The 18,746-nt window shown below is 34.6% G+C and overlaps 1 protein-coding gene across 2 annotated transcripts in view; it reads left to right on the top strand.

The window, feature by feature from the left end:
- Positions 1-18,746, top strand: part of Cdh12 (cadherin 12) — a 785,868-nt gene that overhangs the window by 528,719 nt on the left and 238,403 nt on the right. The window lies entirely within an intron of this gene.

An 18,746-nucleotide genomic window follows, 5' to 3' on the forward strand; every position in this document is an offset into this window, starting at 1 on the left:
TAGGTGTCATACACTCTGTGGCTTTGTACGATGCAGAGATGTCATATTTCACCAAGGTATGGGGAAATTTGTTCCATCTTCCAATGTTTTTGGCTATAGACCATTCTTGAAATGGCATTCTGAAAGGAAACACATAAAAGCATCATCAAGATACTTGCACACATGAAAAAGACCTGTGGAGAATTTTCTGTCAATATTTGTGAATGCGGAAATGTTCCTTTTCCCATAAAATAGGTATGCTTTTGCAGTGGGAATTTGAAGTTTGAAATTATATGAAATGCAAAGCAGAAATCAGCCTTGATAATCTCATAATTTGGTTCTATCTCAAAAACTGTAACAAAGTACAATAATTTGGCTAAAAGTGTTAAACTAGAGAAACACAATAGAAACTATTTTCCTCACTAAATATTTTTTCTTTGCTAACCATAACTTTCAGTTCTAGTGATGGCATGTTCATGCGAATAAAATAGTCAAAATGAAAACAGTATAATCTTCCATCTGGATTCTGAAACCCTTAATATGGTCAAAACTGTGGTCAATAGTCATCAATATATTAAAAGAAAGATAACTCACCAAAATCAGTTAGAAAGCCAAACAAAATTACCCTTTATAAATTATTTACACAATATATAATCAATATAAATTTCTACCATTGTTCATGGATGCATTAATTAAATAATATTTCATATACTAATCAACAGGTAAAATATACTATTAATCAGGTCAAAATACCATAGAAAACTCCATACAAATATCCTATTGTAATTTCCTAAAAAATGTCAACATAGCACTTATAATGATTTCTTTCTTTTTGTTATTCTACATGAATTCCAATGACCAATTATTTTCATAACCTTCATAATTCAAATCTAATTTTCATCATATGTAAAGCAGTTCACCCCTTGATATTATCTGTTAGCCCTTTGTTCTTGGGGGTTTTTCAGTTGTGACTGTGTGTTGAAGGCTAATTTAAATTCACTGAATATGTATATGTGTTCCCTTGTCACAGTACTCCTTTTCGATCTCAGTTCCGCTGTCAAGGCAGAAATTAACTTTGTGTTTACATGATACAACACAACTCTGATGATACGCAATAAGACGACATTTAACCTCGGAGAATTTTGATCCATAAGTTAATGGGAGCACTGAGAATTTCCAAAAAAGAAAATAGTGATTCAGTCTGTTGGAGGATGAAGGAAATAAACTATCTGAAATATTTCCCCTTGATTTCCTAGGGGTACAGAAATAATCAATAAAAGTCAGCGAGGCAAGTTTGATATACTATCTTCTCTCTGAGAAGAACAACCCTCATCCTCCTTCCAGAGTGGAGTTTCGTTGATCAGATGCAAATTGTCTGTTCTTTAATGGGGCTTGCGTTAGCATTCTCTTTCTTTGGGAATAATACCAATGTTTAACAATGCAGTTTCAGGGAACCCTGGACACTGATATGAATTTGACATTACAAACATGTTGAAATTATATTTATATATATATATATCACTTTTTAAAATTGTTACCATGTCTAATGACTTTGTGTTGTATGATGAAAATTTTAAAAACAGTAATCAAGGTATAGATAACCCCCCACACTAGCGCTTTTTAGCTGTGAAGACATAAAATACTTCACAAGAATTTAGAGTTTAGATACTGAAAGGTCATTTTTTCCTTGAAATGTAGCTTAAGAAATAGAAGATTCAGAATTATCCAGTTTTATACTGTCCTTAATTTATACTGAGTACACGCCATCTTAAAAGAATTTTGATGATTATAATTTTAGAGGAAGAAAAGGAATTTAAATTGAGTGGAACTTAGTATTTACCTTTCTCCTGACAACTAAATCTACACATACATATATCATGTTCATTCCCTCAGTGCTTAAGTTTTAGATTTTAAAAATTAACTTTTAAGACAGGCGTTAGTGACTCAGGCCTGTAATCCTAGCTACTCAGGAGGCTGAGCTCTGAGGATCATGTTTCAAAGCCAGTCTTACCACCAAAATGCTTGAGATACTTATTCCAATTAACCACCAGAAAACCAGAACTGGTGCTCTGGCTCAAATGGTAGAGCACTAGCCTTGAACTGAAGAGCTTAGTGATAGTGCCCAGGCCTGGGGTTTAAGCCCCACAACCACCACCAGCAACAACAAAATAACTTCAAGTAATTTTCTTTTCATTATCTTTAAGTCATTATACAAGAGTTTCCATTTAACAAAGCAGTTTATGAATATAATACAACTTGAACAATATCACAATTTTCAACATACTCAAGCCTGGATTTCATTCCCCAAAGGATGGGGACACACACACACACACACGCACACACACACACACACACACAGTAACATTTCTAGGGCTCATATCAGAACTCAGCTATATCCAATGCTCTACATCAACAACCTGTTGCTCACAAATGTGATAACAATTTTAGAGCAAGGGAAGAGGAGTGCTCTTGCATTCAGAAGTGAACAGATTTACCATATCAATCAACTTTATGTGTCAAAGTTACTGCCCTGAAGATCTGTTTAGAGACTGATTCTCCCATAAATGGTTTTTGGATTCTTTAATCTATTGAAAAATAATATTTATGTATGTATGTACGTATGTTTGCATATGTGTGTGCACACACATATAGATAGATAAAGCTATTCAGTATATGTGTGTGCATTTTGTGATATATTTAGACATCACATAAACATACCATGTTAACACTTGGCTAGACATGAATGGTAACTTTCATTCAAAGTTGGAAATACAGTTGTGACTTAGAATGACCACTTGGCCTGAGTCCAAAAACTTAACACAAAGGTCATTGTTTTTCATTTCATCATACCAAGTTGCTTCTATCTTCATTTGTTGTTTGACCATAGATAGGAAAGGAAAGAAATAAGAATAATCTTAATCACAAGGAGAAGAGAAATGATGGGAAAATAATCCATTGGCCCCAAAATTTAGTGTTACAGAAGATATCTTAGCATAGCACAATTAGTCATATACTGCTTCTACAACATGTCACCACAAATGTAGTACCTTAAAACAGCCAGCTATTACCTCATGGTTCTGTAGAAATAATGTCCAGTATAGCATGACTCATTCTCCAGTTAAGGTAACACAGGAATAAATTAGAAATATTGGCCAGGGCTACCTTTTTCATTTTTTGCTTGGATTTCTCTCCTAAAATCATTGTTTATAAGCAGAATTCAGCTGATTGCAATTCTAGGACTAATGTCCACATTTCCCTGAAGTATACCCCTTTTCATCTTCAATGCAGTAACAAAATGTGCATGTTTTGTGCTTTGAATCTTTCTGCTTAATCTCTCTCTACAAACTTCCACTACTTGGGGGTGGGGGATAAAAATTACTTTTACAAACTCATGAGATCAGGCTGGCTCCTCCCAAACCAACCAATCTTTTTGTGGGAAAGTCAACTGACATTAAATCTAAGAAAAAATAAATTTCTTCTTGTGCCAATGTGACTCATATATAAAATGCCAGGGCTAAAACTCATGAGTACCAAAATTTTGACTTTTTGTCTCAAAACCTGAAGCTATTGGACCACAAAAGCCTGGAGTGTTAGTCTTGACATCAAATTGACTATATTTCCATAAGATCACAAAAGGAAAGTCATAGTTCTATAATTCTATAATGTATATATATTAGCTAATATTTTGGAGACAAAGACCCAAACAGTAATAGTATCAAAGAAAAAAAATGGTGCAATGAAACATTGGAATGACAATATATTACAATGTCTTTTAAGCTACTCATTTTACAATTTAGGGTCTGATTTTATTATCATAATCATTTGTTGAAGATAAACAGAAATGTATGATACATATGTTTATAACCAGGCAAACATTCAGAAAACATTATGAATAAATTACAATTTCTAAAATGAAATTAAACTGTGCAAGGCACAAAGCTGTATGCTATAAACACAGCCATTATGGAAACAGACAATGTGATTTTGTGGTTAAAATGCAAAGCACTCCATAGCCTGTGTAAAGAGCTGGTCCCAGGAGATAATTTGAGTGTCAGGTTGTCAATATGATCAGGAGCATTAAGATTTGATCTTGTTTGAATACCATCAAAAAGCAGCTATGTAAATAAAAGAGTGTTTATCTGAGTGGTTAAAAGACAATGTAGATTATCCTGGGATTTACTGAGTGAAACCAAGATGTAAACTTTAAACCTCTTTGTTCCTGGATTGTTAGCCTCAAGATTGTTCTCCTGAGATTTGCAGTTGCTGCAGAAATAAGTAATGTTTCAGGAGTTCTGCCTCCTATTTTCCCAGTCATGGAGTTCTGTTGTCAAAGAACCATTGCACTTCTTATTTCTAAAGAAAAACCCATTTGCACACTTTTACCTGATTTATCTTTCTCAGAAAGAAGAATAATTTATTGTACTCTGGATTTTCTCCTATGTGCAGCCATGAAAAGGAAGATATATTTAATGTGATAAGACATCACATAGAATGTTTTGGCACTGGTGGATTCCTTATTTTGAAATCGCAATACTTCTTTCCAGCAAAATTGAGCAGCTATATTAAAAGAACAACATCTTCAACTAGTTTTTTTTTTTTTTTTAATATAAAGGAACTAACATGTCAGTAACAATTTTTTTTAACTTGGCTTGCATGTGTTTTTAAGTCTTAATATGATACAAAAGTATCTATATTTGAAGGGATCATTTTTATATTTTCTTTAGGGGTCTATACTTTTGACACATTTACTCTGCTTAGACACATTTTATATGTTTAACACCACTTAGTCCCTAAAATACTTTCAGACCCTAAGGGTTGTTTTTATCCCAAATCAAGACTTATATATAATTACATTATGTAGAAATTGCGTTCACATCAAGATTTTGATTTCACACAGTATCTATCACACACCACAATGACACACACCCCCTCAGAAAAGAAAAAGGAAACAAAATTGAGAACTTGAAGTGAAACTTCAAACAGGAAATTGCTAATACACAACCTAGCAAAGCTAGGAAATCCTCTTATGTTGGGAGCCAGAGTGGAATCAAACTGTACCTTGATTTGCATCAGACAATGGCTTTATTGTCTTATTGTTTTCTGGCCTTATTCTGTTTAAATGACCTGAGATTTACCATATGAATGTAACACCTGGAAGTTCCCGGGGTCTGAAGGAGGGAAGAGGCTGGAGTGGAAAATAAACGCTGCAGTCTCGGCAGTCTTTTCCTGGACTGCAGACATCCCGGACCCGGTGTGTCTGTCTCTCTTCTATTTCTTCCTAGTCCTTGCCCCCTATTTCAGGAACCCCAATCTGCGAACCCTGGTTTGCTGCCAGCTGGCCCCGGCACTCTTATCTTAAGACAGCTTTACAATCTAGTGCTCCTTCTGCTTCCTAGCAAAATACCTGAGAAAAATAACTGAAAGCAGCAATGAAGCAGTCAGGAAATGACATACCATGTAGTAGATGAGGAGAAAAGTGAAATAGTGAAGAAGTGGCTAGAGAGAAAATATGTGTTCCAGAGCATGAAATCCCTGACCTCTTTCTCCAAGAAAGGCCCCTCCTGACAGTATCTACTGCTTCCCAATACCTAGCGAATAAAGATGTTAATAGAGCCGAGAGTTTGGCGTAGTGGTAGAGTGCTTACCGAGCATGCGCAAATACCCAGGTTCGATTCCTTGGTACCACACACACACAGAAAAAAAGCCACAAATGGTGCTGTGGCTCAAGCGGTGGAGCTCTAGCCTTAAGGAAAGCCCAAGGACAGTGCTCAGGCCCTGAGTTCAAGGCCCAGAACTGGCAAAAAACAAAAGATGTTAATAGAGAACTAATGCACAAGATCATAGCTCTCATAATACTTAAATATGTATTTGCCACCTTGAGGACAAAGCCTTCAGCCCATGAACTAAAGCATGACACTGCACCACACCTAATGCTAGTATTGGAAAATCCAGCAAATTCAAAATCAGGGAGAGTTTACCCTGTTATTGAAAAGCCTTGGTGCAAACATCAGCAAACCCTGGAAAGAATACAATAAGCCTCTTTATTTATACTTATTAGATTTGTTTTTGGACCAAATGAAATAAAAGTATCAATTATAAAATTTTTAAAAAGAAGCGCTTTTCAGAACTAAAACTTTAAACTCTCACCTCACATGAACATTATGGTCTCTAGAAATGTGGTGAAGTTCTAAGTCCTGCACAGTATTGCTAATCATGTTTACACTGTTGTGTTATCTGCACAGGGTCTTCTTGCCCGTGATTGAGTGAAAAGCAAAGCAGGATAAAATAACTATGCTTAATGGAAATGATAAAGTGAAACCTTTGTCTGCAAAGGTGGAAGGTTAGGGTGTGACTCAAGTGTTTGTGCTCCTGCCTAGCAAAAGCAAAGCCCTGAGTTCAAATCCTAGTTTCCCCAAATAAATAAACAGACAGAAGGAAGATTGCTAGATAGACTGGATTGTATAATGCCTTCAGCAAAAGTTAGGCAATGTTTTGGGAAAAAAATGAATCCAGTATCAACAACGTTTGATATATAAACTTTAAAATAAAATCTGGATTCTATAAGCAATACTCAAGTCCACATGAGTAATTTTGTGGTGTGATGCAGCCTTTTTCATATGGTTTCAAATCATGAGTGTTTAGGCCTATTGCACAGTATATACAGGAAAAGTAATTTTCTTGTGCTGAACTCTATGTCTCTTTAGTGTTCACATTTAAGTTGGTTGCAGAATCTTTGAAAATACATAGTTGCAGATACAAAAGATATACTGTAACCAATGTCTATATATAGATTTCTGTCTATTCTATATCCACATGTTTTATTTGTATCTATTCATGACCTCAGTCAACCAAAATTAATAGGAGGCATCGTAGAAAACTATTAAGAGCTTTGTTTTTTGCTTTGTGAAGCCCATAAAACCCTTTCAGCATATATTTTACTTTCAGCAAATTTTACCTTCCCCAAAGAACACTTTCTCCTACAAATAGGGCTGAAGCCAAACAAGGCTAAGATAAATAAGAAATTAGTTTTTAGCAAATATGTGTTATATAGTACAAAAAGGTAGAGTTGGCTTTCTCTGAATAACAAGATTATAAGAATGGTGTATGGGTTTATATATCGAACTTTTTGCCACATTTCTAAAGTTTGTGAAATGAATTGTTTGTTCTTTAATAGAGAAAATAAGGAAAAAATGATACTGATGTAAGAATTTGCTGGTAGATATTGTTGCACATGATATTGGTTTTATTGAGAATTTCTATGAAGGCAGAACATAACACAGCATATGATGAATACTAAACACCTGGGGAGTTTGCTGAAATCTAATTCTGAAAATAGAAGAGCAATAAAGTCAGTTGGCTAATATTTGCTCTTTTAGACGCAAAACTTCTGTTCCCCTCAGATAAAATGCACACAGGGAAACAGAATATGGGAGATTATTAAAGAAGGAACAAATGCTATATACAACTTCAGGGAAAAAAACACAATAAGCAAAAAAAGCTGAGGGAATGTCATAGTACATGTTTTGATTTCTGTTTCAATAACTGTTTCTTTAATGGTAATTAAATTTTATGTTAAAGTAGGTATATTGTGCTTTATGTGTAACTTATTCTTTGTCCTATGCTGCATCGATCTCTTTGATTATGTCCTCCTTCAGAACTGGGAAGTGAAAACTTCTTGTTAAGTTGCTCATTTAAGGGAAACAAATGCTTGGAGAGATTTAGTTTTGAACTAGGATCTTCATGAAGTGATATAATCAGAAAGTGACAGAACATTTCAACAAATCCAGTATTTTACTGCAAAACTTCCCTTCAATTTCTCAGCTGTTATGCATCCCTGACACTCTTGATATAAAATTTGATTATGAATGAATATGTATGAATATTTTGACTAAGCTCAGTTAAACTTAGAGAGTTCTATCATCATATCTGAAAAATGCTTGCGATGCAATCAGAGTTGGCAAAAAAAAAAAAAAAAAGAAAACAGGATTAACTTTTCAATGAACCTGTCCTTTAAGAGCACTGTGGAATAGATATGGGAAAAGCCAGACAATTCTCTGTGTCCTTAATTTGTTAGATTGGGATTTGTGTTAACAACTCTTGATCATTTCACCAAAAAGCTAACTATGGTTTAAGAGGAGCTAAAACTGCCCAATTTAATTCAATAAACCAATGCATACAGAAAAATTCACAAGCACACCCACAAGCACATACCCACATTCTCCACACACACACACACACACACACACACACACACACACACACTCACAAGCTACCAGTAGAACAATGTTCATTGCAGCATTATTTACCATAGCTAAAACATGGAATCAACCCAGATGCCCTTCAATGGATGATTGGATCAAGAAAATGTGATATATATACACAATGGAATTCTAGGCTTCCATCAGAAAAAAAAAATGGCTTTACCCCATTCTTAAGGAAATGGGAAGTTTAGGGGAAAACAATTATGTAAATGAAGCAAGCGAGACCCAAAGAAATATTGGCTTCCTGGTTTCCCTTGTTTGTGTTCATTAATACATGTCTAAGATGGTTCTAGCAGAGGATAACAATAGCTCAGTAGCTATATACATATGATCTTATAAATAATGCAAATCAAAATGGACTACAAGATATGGAAATGAGGGTTGTTTTTAAATTCTTAGTGTACGGTAAAAAGTTGTTTCTTCTTTCTTTCATTATTGTCCTTTGTTTTACCACTATTGTCGCTGTTTTTTATTTTGGTATCCTTTTTATTGTATATAAGGTTATTTGATATAGGGATGAGAAAGGAAATCACAGAAATGGCAAAACAAAGGACAGATGGTGAATCAATTCAGTAACAATACTCACAAGACACTTTGCTGGTAATGAACTTTACATCGGGGCTGGAGACAACTTGGGGGTAAGGATAGCTAGAGAAAATGAGGGAGGGTGTAATAATGTTCAACAAGAATTATACTAATTTCCTTATGTAACTTCCCTGCACACCACTTTTATAATTGAATGAATAGATTACTTTCTTTTACCAAAAAATATGCTTTCCACATTTGTACATGAATATTTGACTGTGGTCTAAAAAGAAACTTTTCACAAGGTAGTGAGTGTCTTCTAGGAAAATTTTTCAGCTAAATTAAAATCTATTATTCTCAATAGAAAAGATTTGCCTTACCATATACCTTTACTCTCCTTGCAAACTACCAGAAGCAAAGTAAAAGCACAAAGGCTCCACCTTCCTTTTTTGAATGATTTCGGTTAAAATTTGAAACATAAATTTTTCTCAGGTTGAAAGTCTTGAGCTCTAAGCTTGCAATGTTCAGAGATGGGTTTCTTAGATTCTGAGTACATCATGAAGACTCTCACCTGATCAATGAATATTAATCCTTTCATAAATTTTTAATTTGATAGGCTGGGGAGAAGATAGAAGCAAGACCTCATTGAAGAAATGAGTAATTATAGGTGGGGCACGTGCCCCAAGCCCTTCCTTGCTTTCTCTCGGGATCCCTCTACATGGGTTGCATAACATCTTCTGTCTCATGGTCCTGCTGTTCACTATATTTTGCCTTGTGTCATACCCAAATCAATGGAGCCAACCAGAGATGGAAAAAATACTTCTGAAAGAAGAGGATATATGTATTTCCTTTCTGAAGTAGTTTTTCTCAGGAATATTGTCACAGTACCCTGAAATCTGGCAAATACAATCTCTAAATGTATGTTTCATTTTTCTGAAGTTCAATAACAATCAAAGCATTAAAAATATGAGTAATATTACTTTACATAACCTTACAACATAACCTTGTAATGAATTTTAAATTGAGGTACATATAATTAGCCATTTAAGTTTATGTTTACATACCCAAGATCATTCATTCCAGAATGTTCTTCAAAACAATAATAGGACCCATGAGTATATATTTAATTTGAGTGTCAGACATATTTGGTGACTATGTAGGAATTTTATCTTTATTTTTCTTTGTAGCTGTAAAGCTTCCAAGGAAAGGCCATCATTTCCCCAGCAAATGCCGAAAGTGTGTTATTGACTGTACACTAGCAAGATGTGTATTAACAAAAATGGCTTTGGGGTGGAACAATTACTCTGCAAAGTGTTAGAAAATATGAAGCATCTCTTGACCAAAATTGAGGACAGATGGTGAACAAGTATATTATATAAAAGTACAACTGTGCAGGGAATATTCAAGTGGGCAGAATGTGATTATGTAAATGAAAATTTCACTTGTAACCAAGAGCGTCAAATACATTGTGAAACTTAAATTATTCAACAAAGAAGAGAGAATATTGTAGATTTATGATCAGAGCATAAAAGGGTTTGTTCTAAGATAAATATACGAGCCATTGCATATGACCCATACTATTATTATCCAAAACTTTATATATCACTTAAGGTAAAAGGGAAGATTTTATAAGTGCATTGGTCTTCCTATAACCTCGGTTTTTATCAATGTGAGCATTCTGTGAAATCAATGCTGCCATTGCATGAAATAATTTGAGGAGTAAGTATAGATTTGGTTCTAACATAAACCATATACCCACAATGGTATTACTGGTAAGATCAGAGTCAAAGAGCAACAAATGACTGATAGTAGCATATTTAAGAAAAATAATATTTTTATTGTACAAGCATAAATGTATTTTATATATATCATTTACCTTAATGTATTAAATGACCATCAGATTCAACATACAGTCAATACAAAATTTATAAGTGACATTTATTTTTTTGTGTGTGCTTTGAAATATGATTTTCAGACTTCATATCTTCCACATATCTGAAATCTTATTTGGCATATGATACAAATATTTACAGTAATTTAGACCAATCATAGCTAAAATATTTAGTGACACTGAGATAAATATATCCTCAAATATTTCCTCTTTGTCCAGTTAAATAAATAAATAATTTTATTACTAAAGCTCCTGTAAATCTATGGATTTCTATTAAAAACATACCTTGTATTGCTTATCATATGTTGTTAGCCCTTACACAAACTGAGATTGCAGCAGAGTACACACTGACTTTTACTTCCTCTAAAATATCTTTGATAATATGAAATAGTGAAATAATATGAAATATTTATTGGTAAATATAATCATTGTCTGATGTAGTTGTAAATACCCATGTAATAGCTGAGCATATACTCAGAGGCTTTATCTTTTTTGGTCATTGTTAATAATTGTGAAATGTTTCAAATTTTTATCTTCTTTACATTGTTGTTGTTCATTGCGGGGCTTGAACTCTGGGCCTAGCAACTGTCCCTGAGCTCTTCATCTCAAGGCTACCACCCTATCCCTTGAGCCACTGCTCCACTCTTGTTTTCTGGTACTTAATTGAAGATAAGAGTCTCATGGACTTTAATGCCCAGGCTGGCTTTGAACCACAATCCTCAGATCTCAGCCTCCTGAGGATTACAGGCATGAGCCACCCCGCTGAGCTCAAATTTTCACCTTCTTGAACGTTAATAAGTTAATCTACCCATTTTTAATAAATGCTTACTGAAGGCATGAGACACATGCCAGAAACAAGGAATGAGTTTACTCACAATGACTGAAGTAGTGTATCAGGTTCCTGATAGTACAGGCCCATAGGAGATGTGTAAAGAACAAAATCAAACCTCTCCATATGTTACAGTGCCTTACAGGTAGACACACCTGAGTTTAGAAAATTTAAAATATTTATAATCAAGTAAAGCTACTTGATTTTTTTTTTTTTTTTATTTTTGCCAGTCCTGGGCTTGAGCTCAGGGCTTGAGCACTGTCCTTGGACTTTCTCAAGGCTAGAACTCTACCACTTGAGCCTCAGCACCACTTCTGGCTTTTTTTTTTCTATATATGTGGTACCAAGGAATCGAACCCGGATATTCGTGCGTGCTAGGTAAGCACTTTAACCACTAGGCCAAACTCCCGGCCCAGCTACTTGATTTTGATCAAGAGGAAAACTTTATCACTGAATCCTAGGTCTGTAAGAAGGCCTGATGAACGCTCCGTAGACCAACTTCATTTCAATCTTCCGTGCTTAAAAACTTGTCTAGAGCCGAAAGGCCTTCACTGCCACATTTGTGTGGAGAGGAAAAGAAACACATGGATAATTATTTCCCCAAGATTTCAAACACGATGAAGAATTACATGAATTGTAACAATCAAATTATGTTACCTCCCCTCTCTTCGTAGTAGTGGAGTTTCCCCTCAGGGACTGGTGCCACAGCTATCTTGCCACACCATCGTCACGTTTGGACTTAGTTACCTTACAAGAAGTATTCAGACTATCCAGACAGAATTGGAGCCACAATCCTGCCAATTGCTAGTCCCCAAGTCCTACAATTACAGGCAACAAACCCAAAGCATGATGCTTCTTTAAAACCACTTACCCACAATTTTGTGTTCATTCATTATCAAAATCAGTAGACATGATTACATGTATATGTAAATCCCAGCTCTGGCTGGGATTGAGCACAGGGATAAGGCATCTGACAATAAACACCCAGGTTTAAATCCAAAAGGAAATGACAAAAATAAATAAATACATAAATATCACGCTTTCAACAAATCTGAAAATAATCTTTTCAAGTCAGTAACCTGATATATTACCAGTATCTTACTAGTTCATAAAACTTTCTTATCAGAGTTACTAAAAAAGAAATCATTGAATAATCCTCCAAATCCTTTCCAAATTTATTGTGAGCCTAATGGAATATAAGAAATATTATTATGGAGAAGATGTCTAGAGCTTGTCATCATTTATCCTCTGTGTTATCACTCCAAAGGACATTTCAGCTGTAAGGAAATCACTCATTGTCTCAGTGTGCACTCTGGATCGACTTTGTCCAAATCATGTGTACCTGAGTCATTTCCTCTGTGTGTCAGGATCCAGGTGTACATAAGCCAAGTGATCACAGACCTCCATTAACATCACTACCACAAGCAGTGCCAATCATGATTTATAGTCATTCAAGGGTTTATCCCTTTATCCTTTCATTTTGTGCTTCTTTGTGTTTATCAATGTTCACTCCAGTATGTATGTGTGTATGTGTTCTTTCAATTCATTTACCATCCTTTTCTTTAGATGGATCTCAAGGAACTTGGCTATCATAATACATGATTAAGTTGCAGAAGTTAAAAATATTCTTAATTATCCCCTTGCATTTTATGCTCTGGTTTTGATATGTCTCCATATCATTACATAAAAGTCTAGCTCATTGTTTTATATTATTCAAATTTATGACTGCAATTTATATATAATTGCCAGTGTACATATGCGCAGCTATTGCATTCTTCTATTCCTACATACAAAACAGCAAAATAACCAAAATTTGTTTCCTCAAGTAAAAGAAGTCATACTGGTTTTTGTCAGTTCCATGAAGGCTTTCACTGTGACGTACCTATATCTTTTATCATTCATTAGATGATGAAAAAATTTAAAAAATATCCCCATAGTGAAATTTCTATGGCTATAATATTAAGTAAAAAAACCAAAGCACATATATCAAACTAGAAATAATATCCACAAAGTTTATTTAAAAATCCTCTTAGTTTTAAAGAAAAATTCTGTATTATCCTATGATGGGCTGAATTATACACCCACATATTTCCCCTATGCCCCCCCACACAAAATCATCCATTCAAACAGTGACTTTATGTGGAACTAAATTCTTCATAAGACAATTGATATAAAATGAGATTATTTTATGTAATTAATAGTCAAGCACGTCTTTTCTTTCTTTCTTTCCTTCCTTCCTCCCTTCTTTCATCCCTCCCTCCCAACCTCCCCCTCTTCTTCCCTTCTTTCCATGCTTTACTCTTTCCCTCCCATGTGTCTCTTTCTATCTTCCTTCCTTTCTCCTTTGTTCCTTTGACATTGGAGTTTGAACTCAAGCCCTTGCTCTTCATTTGTTTGTCTTGCTTGCTAGGCTGGTTCTCTAACATTTGAACCTAGCATCCAATCTTGTTTTTTATCAGGGTATTTTGGAGATGGTCTACATGAATTTTTCTGCCCAAGCTGTCATCAAAGCTCAACACTCCAGATTTCATCCTTTGGAGTAGCTAGGAGCAAGGCATGAGGCACTGGTGCCCACATAATGTTCTTGTTATGTAAAAGCAGAGATCTGGAAATGGACACAGTTGCATCTGGAACAAGGATGATACATTGACAAAGATGAATTCTATCCACAACCACAACATGCCTGAGGCTACCAGAAGCCAGCTACCAGAACTTAGTCTCCTCACCCATCTCCCAATAAAAGAATTCAATCCTGTCAAGCACTTTAATTTTCCAAATGATTGTGAGATGAAACATTTCTATTAGCTTGGTCTGGTAGCTCATGCCTGTAATCCTAACTAGTGAGAAGGCTGAGATCTGAGGACTGTGGTTCAAAGCCAGCTGGGCACTAAAATTCATATCTTCAATTCATATCTTCAAATAACCACTAGAAAAACCAGAAGTATCACTGTGGCTGAAGGCCTAGGGCGGTAGCCTTGACCTGAAGAATGCCCAGCCCCATAACTGATGGGGGAAAAAAAAACCCAAAACAAATTAAAATAAAAAACTTGCTGTTTTTTTAGCCATCCAGTTTGTATATTTTTTTACATCAACCATGGATTATTACATGCCCCATTGAAGAGTATCTTGCATTTTATAGATGGATGTAATTTATAAGACAAAATTATATACTTTTCAACAGTTGTTAGGTTGGAAAAATGATTCTTTTCAATGTATGAAAAGGTATTCTTTGGAATAGATCTGGGCTCCCATAAGTTTGCTGGGAGAGCACGTCAATGTTTGTCCTCACTGAAAAGAAATACTGGAAATATTTCCATTGCATAAATTGAACTTACCAGAATAGATATTCTGCTGTAAAATCTTTCAAGATTCTGTTCCTTCAAGTTAGGAATGTTAATGTTAAAATAAACTTTCAGGGTAAATTCCTGCTATACTTTACTTCCTTGTTTTTTTTTTTTTTCATTCTTCCCTCCTTTTCCAAACAAATGCCTCCTTAAGTCTAATTAACATCTGAAATTACATTCCTTGAATTTAGATACTGAAGAAATTGGGCCTGTGTGTGTGCTCAAGAATAATAGGGAAGAATAGATGTGTCATTGGTTAAGAAACATTATGCTGACAGAAACTTTGTATAACTATTTAAAGATAATAATTATAAAACAAAAATACTTCAAAATATTTTGGAGAAATATTTTATTTCTTTCAGATATTTATGAACAAAATGTTTGAAGTTATGTGATAATCCATTAGCATTTTTTAATTAATTACAAATATGGCATGTAAAAGTGTATTTTTCAACATACAGGTTCTGTATCTATTTTTTTACATGATTTCTATAACTAATTGATTCTAAATCTCTAAGGCTACAAATTTGTCATTAAATTTTCTCTTAATGTTCCTTTGTGAATTACCTTAGGGTTTTCTTGGTTTTAGTTCCAATAAAGTCTGTATATACAAACGAACTCTAGATTTTTCTCCTAAGCACTATGATACAAAGTGCAATACCTTGATTATTAATGTCTATTTTTGATACCTAACTGAACAAGCAGCTGTTACTTCCTTTATAATGTCAATATGACATACACTTCAATGATTTTATTTGCAAAAATATTTACTGAAAAATAATACTATGTGAAACATATAGGAAATATCTTTGTGATCTAAATGAGAAATAATATTACTGCTTGCTATGTGTGTTGCTCTATCTGGTATTGTTTGAACTCAAGATCATGTACTTGCTACACTTTTTAAAATTATACATGGTACTCCTCCACTTGCACCATCCCACTCTGGCATCTCACTGGTTAATTGCAGAAGTCAATCCTTTTTCCTGGGCTGGTTTCAAACTGATGCCTTAGATTTTTGAGTGGCTATTATTGATACTAGACTGATAGTACTATTGTTTCTCATTTCTTCTACATAAAATACTTTTCTTTTGTGGGTCATGGGGCTTGAACTTGGCCTGGATGCTGTCTTTCAGCTCTTCAGCTCAAGGCTACCCCCCTACTCTTAAGCCAAGCCCCATTTCTGTTTTTTAGAGATTAATTGGAGATAAGAGTTTTAGGTTCTTTTGTACCCTGGCTGGCTTTGAAACTTGATCCTCAGATCTCAACCTCCTGAGATCTGAGACACCACACCCAGCAAAATACTTTTAACTCAGTATAAACCCACTGAAATCTCAGTATAAAATTATAGATAAATTACTGAAGAGATATTAATCTGTGGTATAATCTAGCCTATGGATTTTATTAGTTTTTTTTTTTAACATGAAATGAATGGTTAGGTGAGTAAGCAGTGATGCAAATTTGGTTGATAGTTCAGGACAACATGGTAATTCATAAAAATAAATCAAAGGACAATGTCAGTCTAAGTCAGCAATCTCTTACATACTCCCACCAGGAAATACTAGGCAATTTATTATTTGATAAAATTTGTGTTGAATAGTGATTGCATAGAAATTCTGTTTTCCTCTATATTCTGGACTGCTAGCTGTAGAAATGATACCTATCTGATTTATGCATTTCTTGCATTTTATCACAACTCCTAAGAGAGAGAGGGAGAAAGGCAAAATAATAAGAAGAACATATAAGAAATAAGAAAGAAAGGATGTTAGATCTGCTGCCAGGAGACAAGATACATCAAGCTTCAAGATCAGAAGCTGTCGTAGAAGTAGGACTTTGTTTTCCTTAAACTGTCATTATTTCTGCTGCCTGTATGTGCTGAAAGTGAGAGCACTCATCTGCTGAAGGGCCATAAGCATTAATCATGCGAGCAGAAACATGCACTGTCACCCTGGGACCATTTCCTCACAGCCTTTAATGATGTCAGTCACAATAGTTTACCATGTTTATATTCCTCACTCTAAAATACGATGTCTGTGTTTCCTATTGCGTGGTGCATGGCTCCTTCATTCTCCTTTCACATCCTTTTTTATCTTCCTTTTTCCCTCTCCCCTTTCTTTCTTGACCTGTGGGTTAACCTAGGACCTTTAGAGTCTATCTAGTCCACTGCAATTCAGACTGACACTTTTAAGCTCTACCTTTAGCCCAAGTCCCTTGCCTTTCTGTATGGAAGAAACACATCTGTGTAATAGTCACCTTTTCGATTGTCTTCTACATCCCAGATGAAGCACAGTTAGGGTTATGCCTCACTTAGTTGCTTTCTATGAAACATTCAAGAATTTAACTCAGATGCTTTCTATGAAACATTCAAAAATTTGTAAAAATAGCTTGGTGTTTATAGCGTAGCCCTAAAACTTTCTCTCTCTTTTTTTTTATTGTATTGAGGAGTTACAGTTACATTCATCAGGTAGTAGGTGCATTATTCCTCACACATTGATACCCCTTCTCATGTTTTTGTACCCATTTCCTTTCCCCCATCCCCTTCCCAATCACGTTGATTTCCCTCCTTCCCTTTCCTATTTCAAATAATCAAATAAATATATATAAAATTTACCAGGTAACAAAGTCAGATACAGTAACAATATGAGATTAGCCAAAGTAGCCCTGGAACTTTCTTGCTAGCAAAACAACATGCACACTCTCAAACATGAGGCAATTCAGAGTTGAACTGGCAATGTTATATAAAGTATACAAAGTTATGATCAACACGTTTTTGTTTTAATTAAGGAAGCAAGAACAAATTCAAATACCCTCATTACAGCCCAAAATACTGAACAAGTTTACCATTTACCAATTTACAAATGGATTAACAGAAGGCCTTATTAGACTTTCCTTATCAAGCAATGCAGCCATTTGAAGTTTAAAATTATTTTTAATTAGCTTATTCACATTGATATACAACCACCATTATAGTCTGAATGTAAAATAGGTTTGCCACCCCTCAGACACTGCCTAACAGTTTTTGGCACTCTTACCCTGTTTTTGACCTCTGTGTATATTTCATGTAAATTAAATTGATTCAGTGCAAACTATAGTCTTTTATGGATATATTTTGTTTAGATGATAGTCCATAGTCCTAACCCTGAAGTGTCTCTTTTTATTATGTCATGATATCCTGTTGTATAATTTTATATAATTGAGTCTAAATGTAGGCCATTTATATTAGCCTATGATACATATTTTAAAGCAGACTGAATTCCATCAGCTCTAAACCTTACTAGAGTCAAACTCAAACTTCCTCCCATTCAATTTATAAAAGAGCCCAAACAAATAGATCTTACCCCTTTTGAGATTACCTGATATATTTACCTCAATCCCACAAAGCCAATAGGAGATAATATACATTGATTTTTATTAGATCTAAGTTACTTTGGCCTGTGGAGTTCTTTAACCTAGAGTCCTGGTTCCAAATGTAGAGTTATATCACTCAAATATTTAAAAGACCTCTGAGAACTTTCTAGATCTTAGGAATTCCCTCACCCTCCTAACTTCTGGATGGTGACCTTCATCAAAAGACCTGAGTTATCTCATTATACCAGGAAATACTATGGGTAGAAAAGAAATCACAAATCCAGCAAAACTTGTTGTTTATATTGCTTCTCTTGGTTACGCATTTTCTTTGAACAGCTGCAAAAATCTTAAAACCCATATATGGTATGTGAATATCTCAAATTGTTTTACAGGAACTCATCTTTGTTATTATTCTTTGGAACTTATGAAATTGTGTTGCCATCTCTGATCATCTTTTAATGTTCATGCATTTTTTAATTTTGTGAGTATATTTCTAATTTTTAAATTGCTTTGCCATGCGGTGATTTTATTTAACATTTTGATAACTGTCAAATTGACTTCTGAAGAGG

Source organism: Megascapheus bottae, chromosome 4 (genome assembly GCF_031878675.1).
Source record: "Megascapheus bottae isolate mThoBot1 chromosome 4, mThoBot2.hap1, whole genome shotgun sequence".
In the NCBI taxonomy this organism is placed as follows: Eukaryota; Metazoa; Chordata; class Mammalia; order Rodentia; family Geomyidae; genus Megascapheus; species Megascapheus bottae.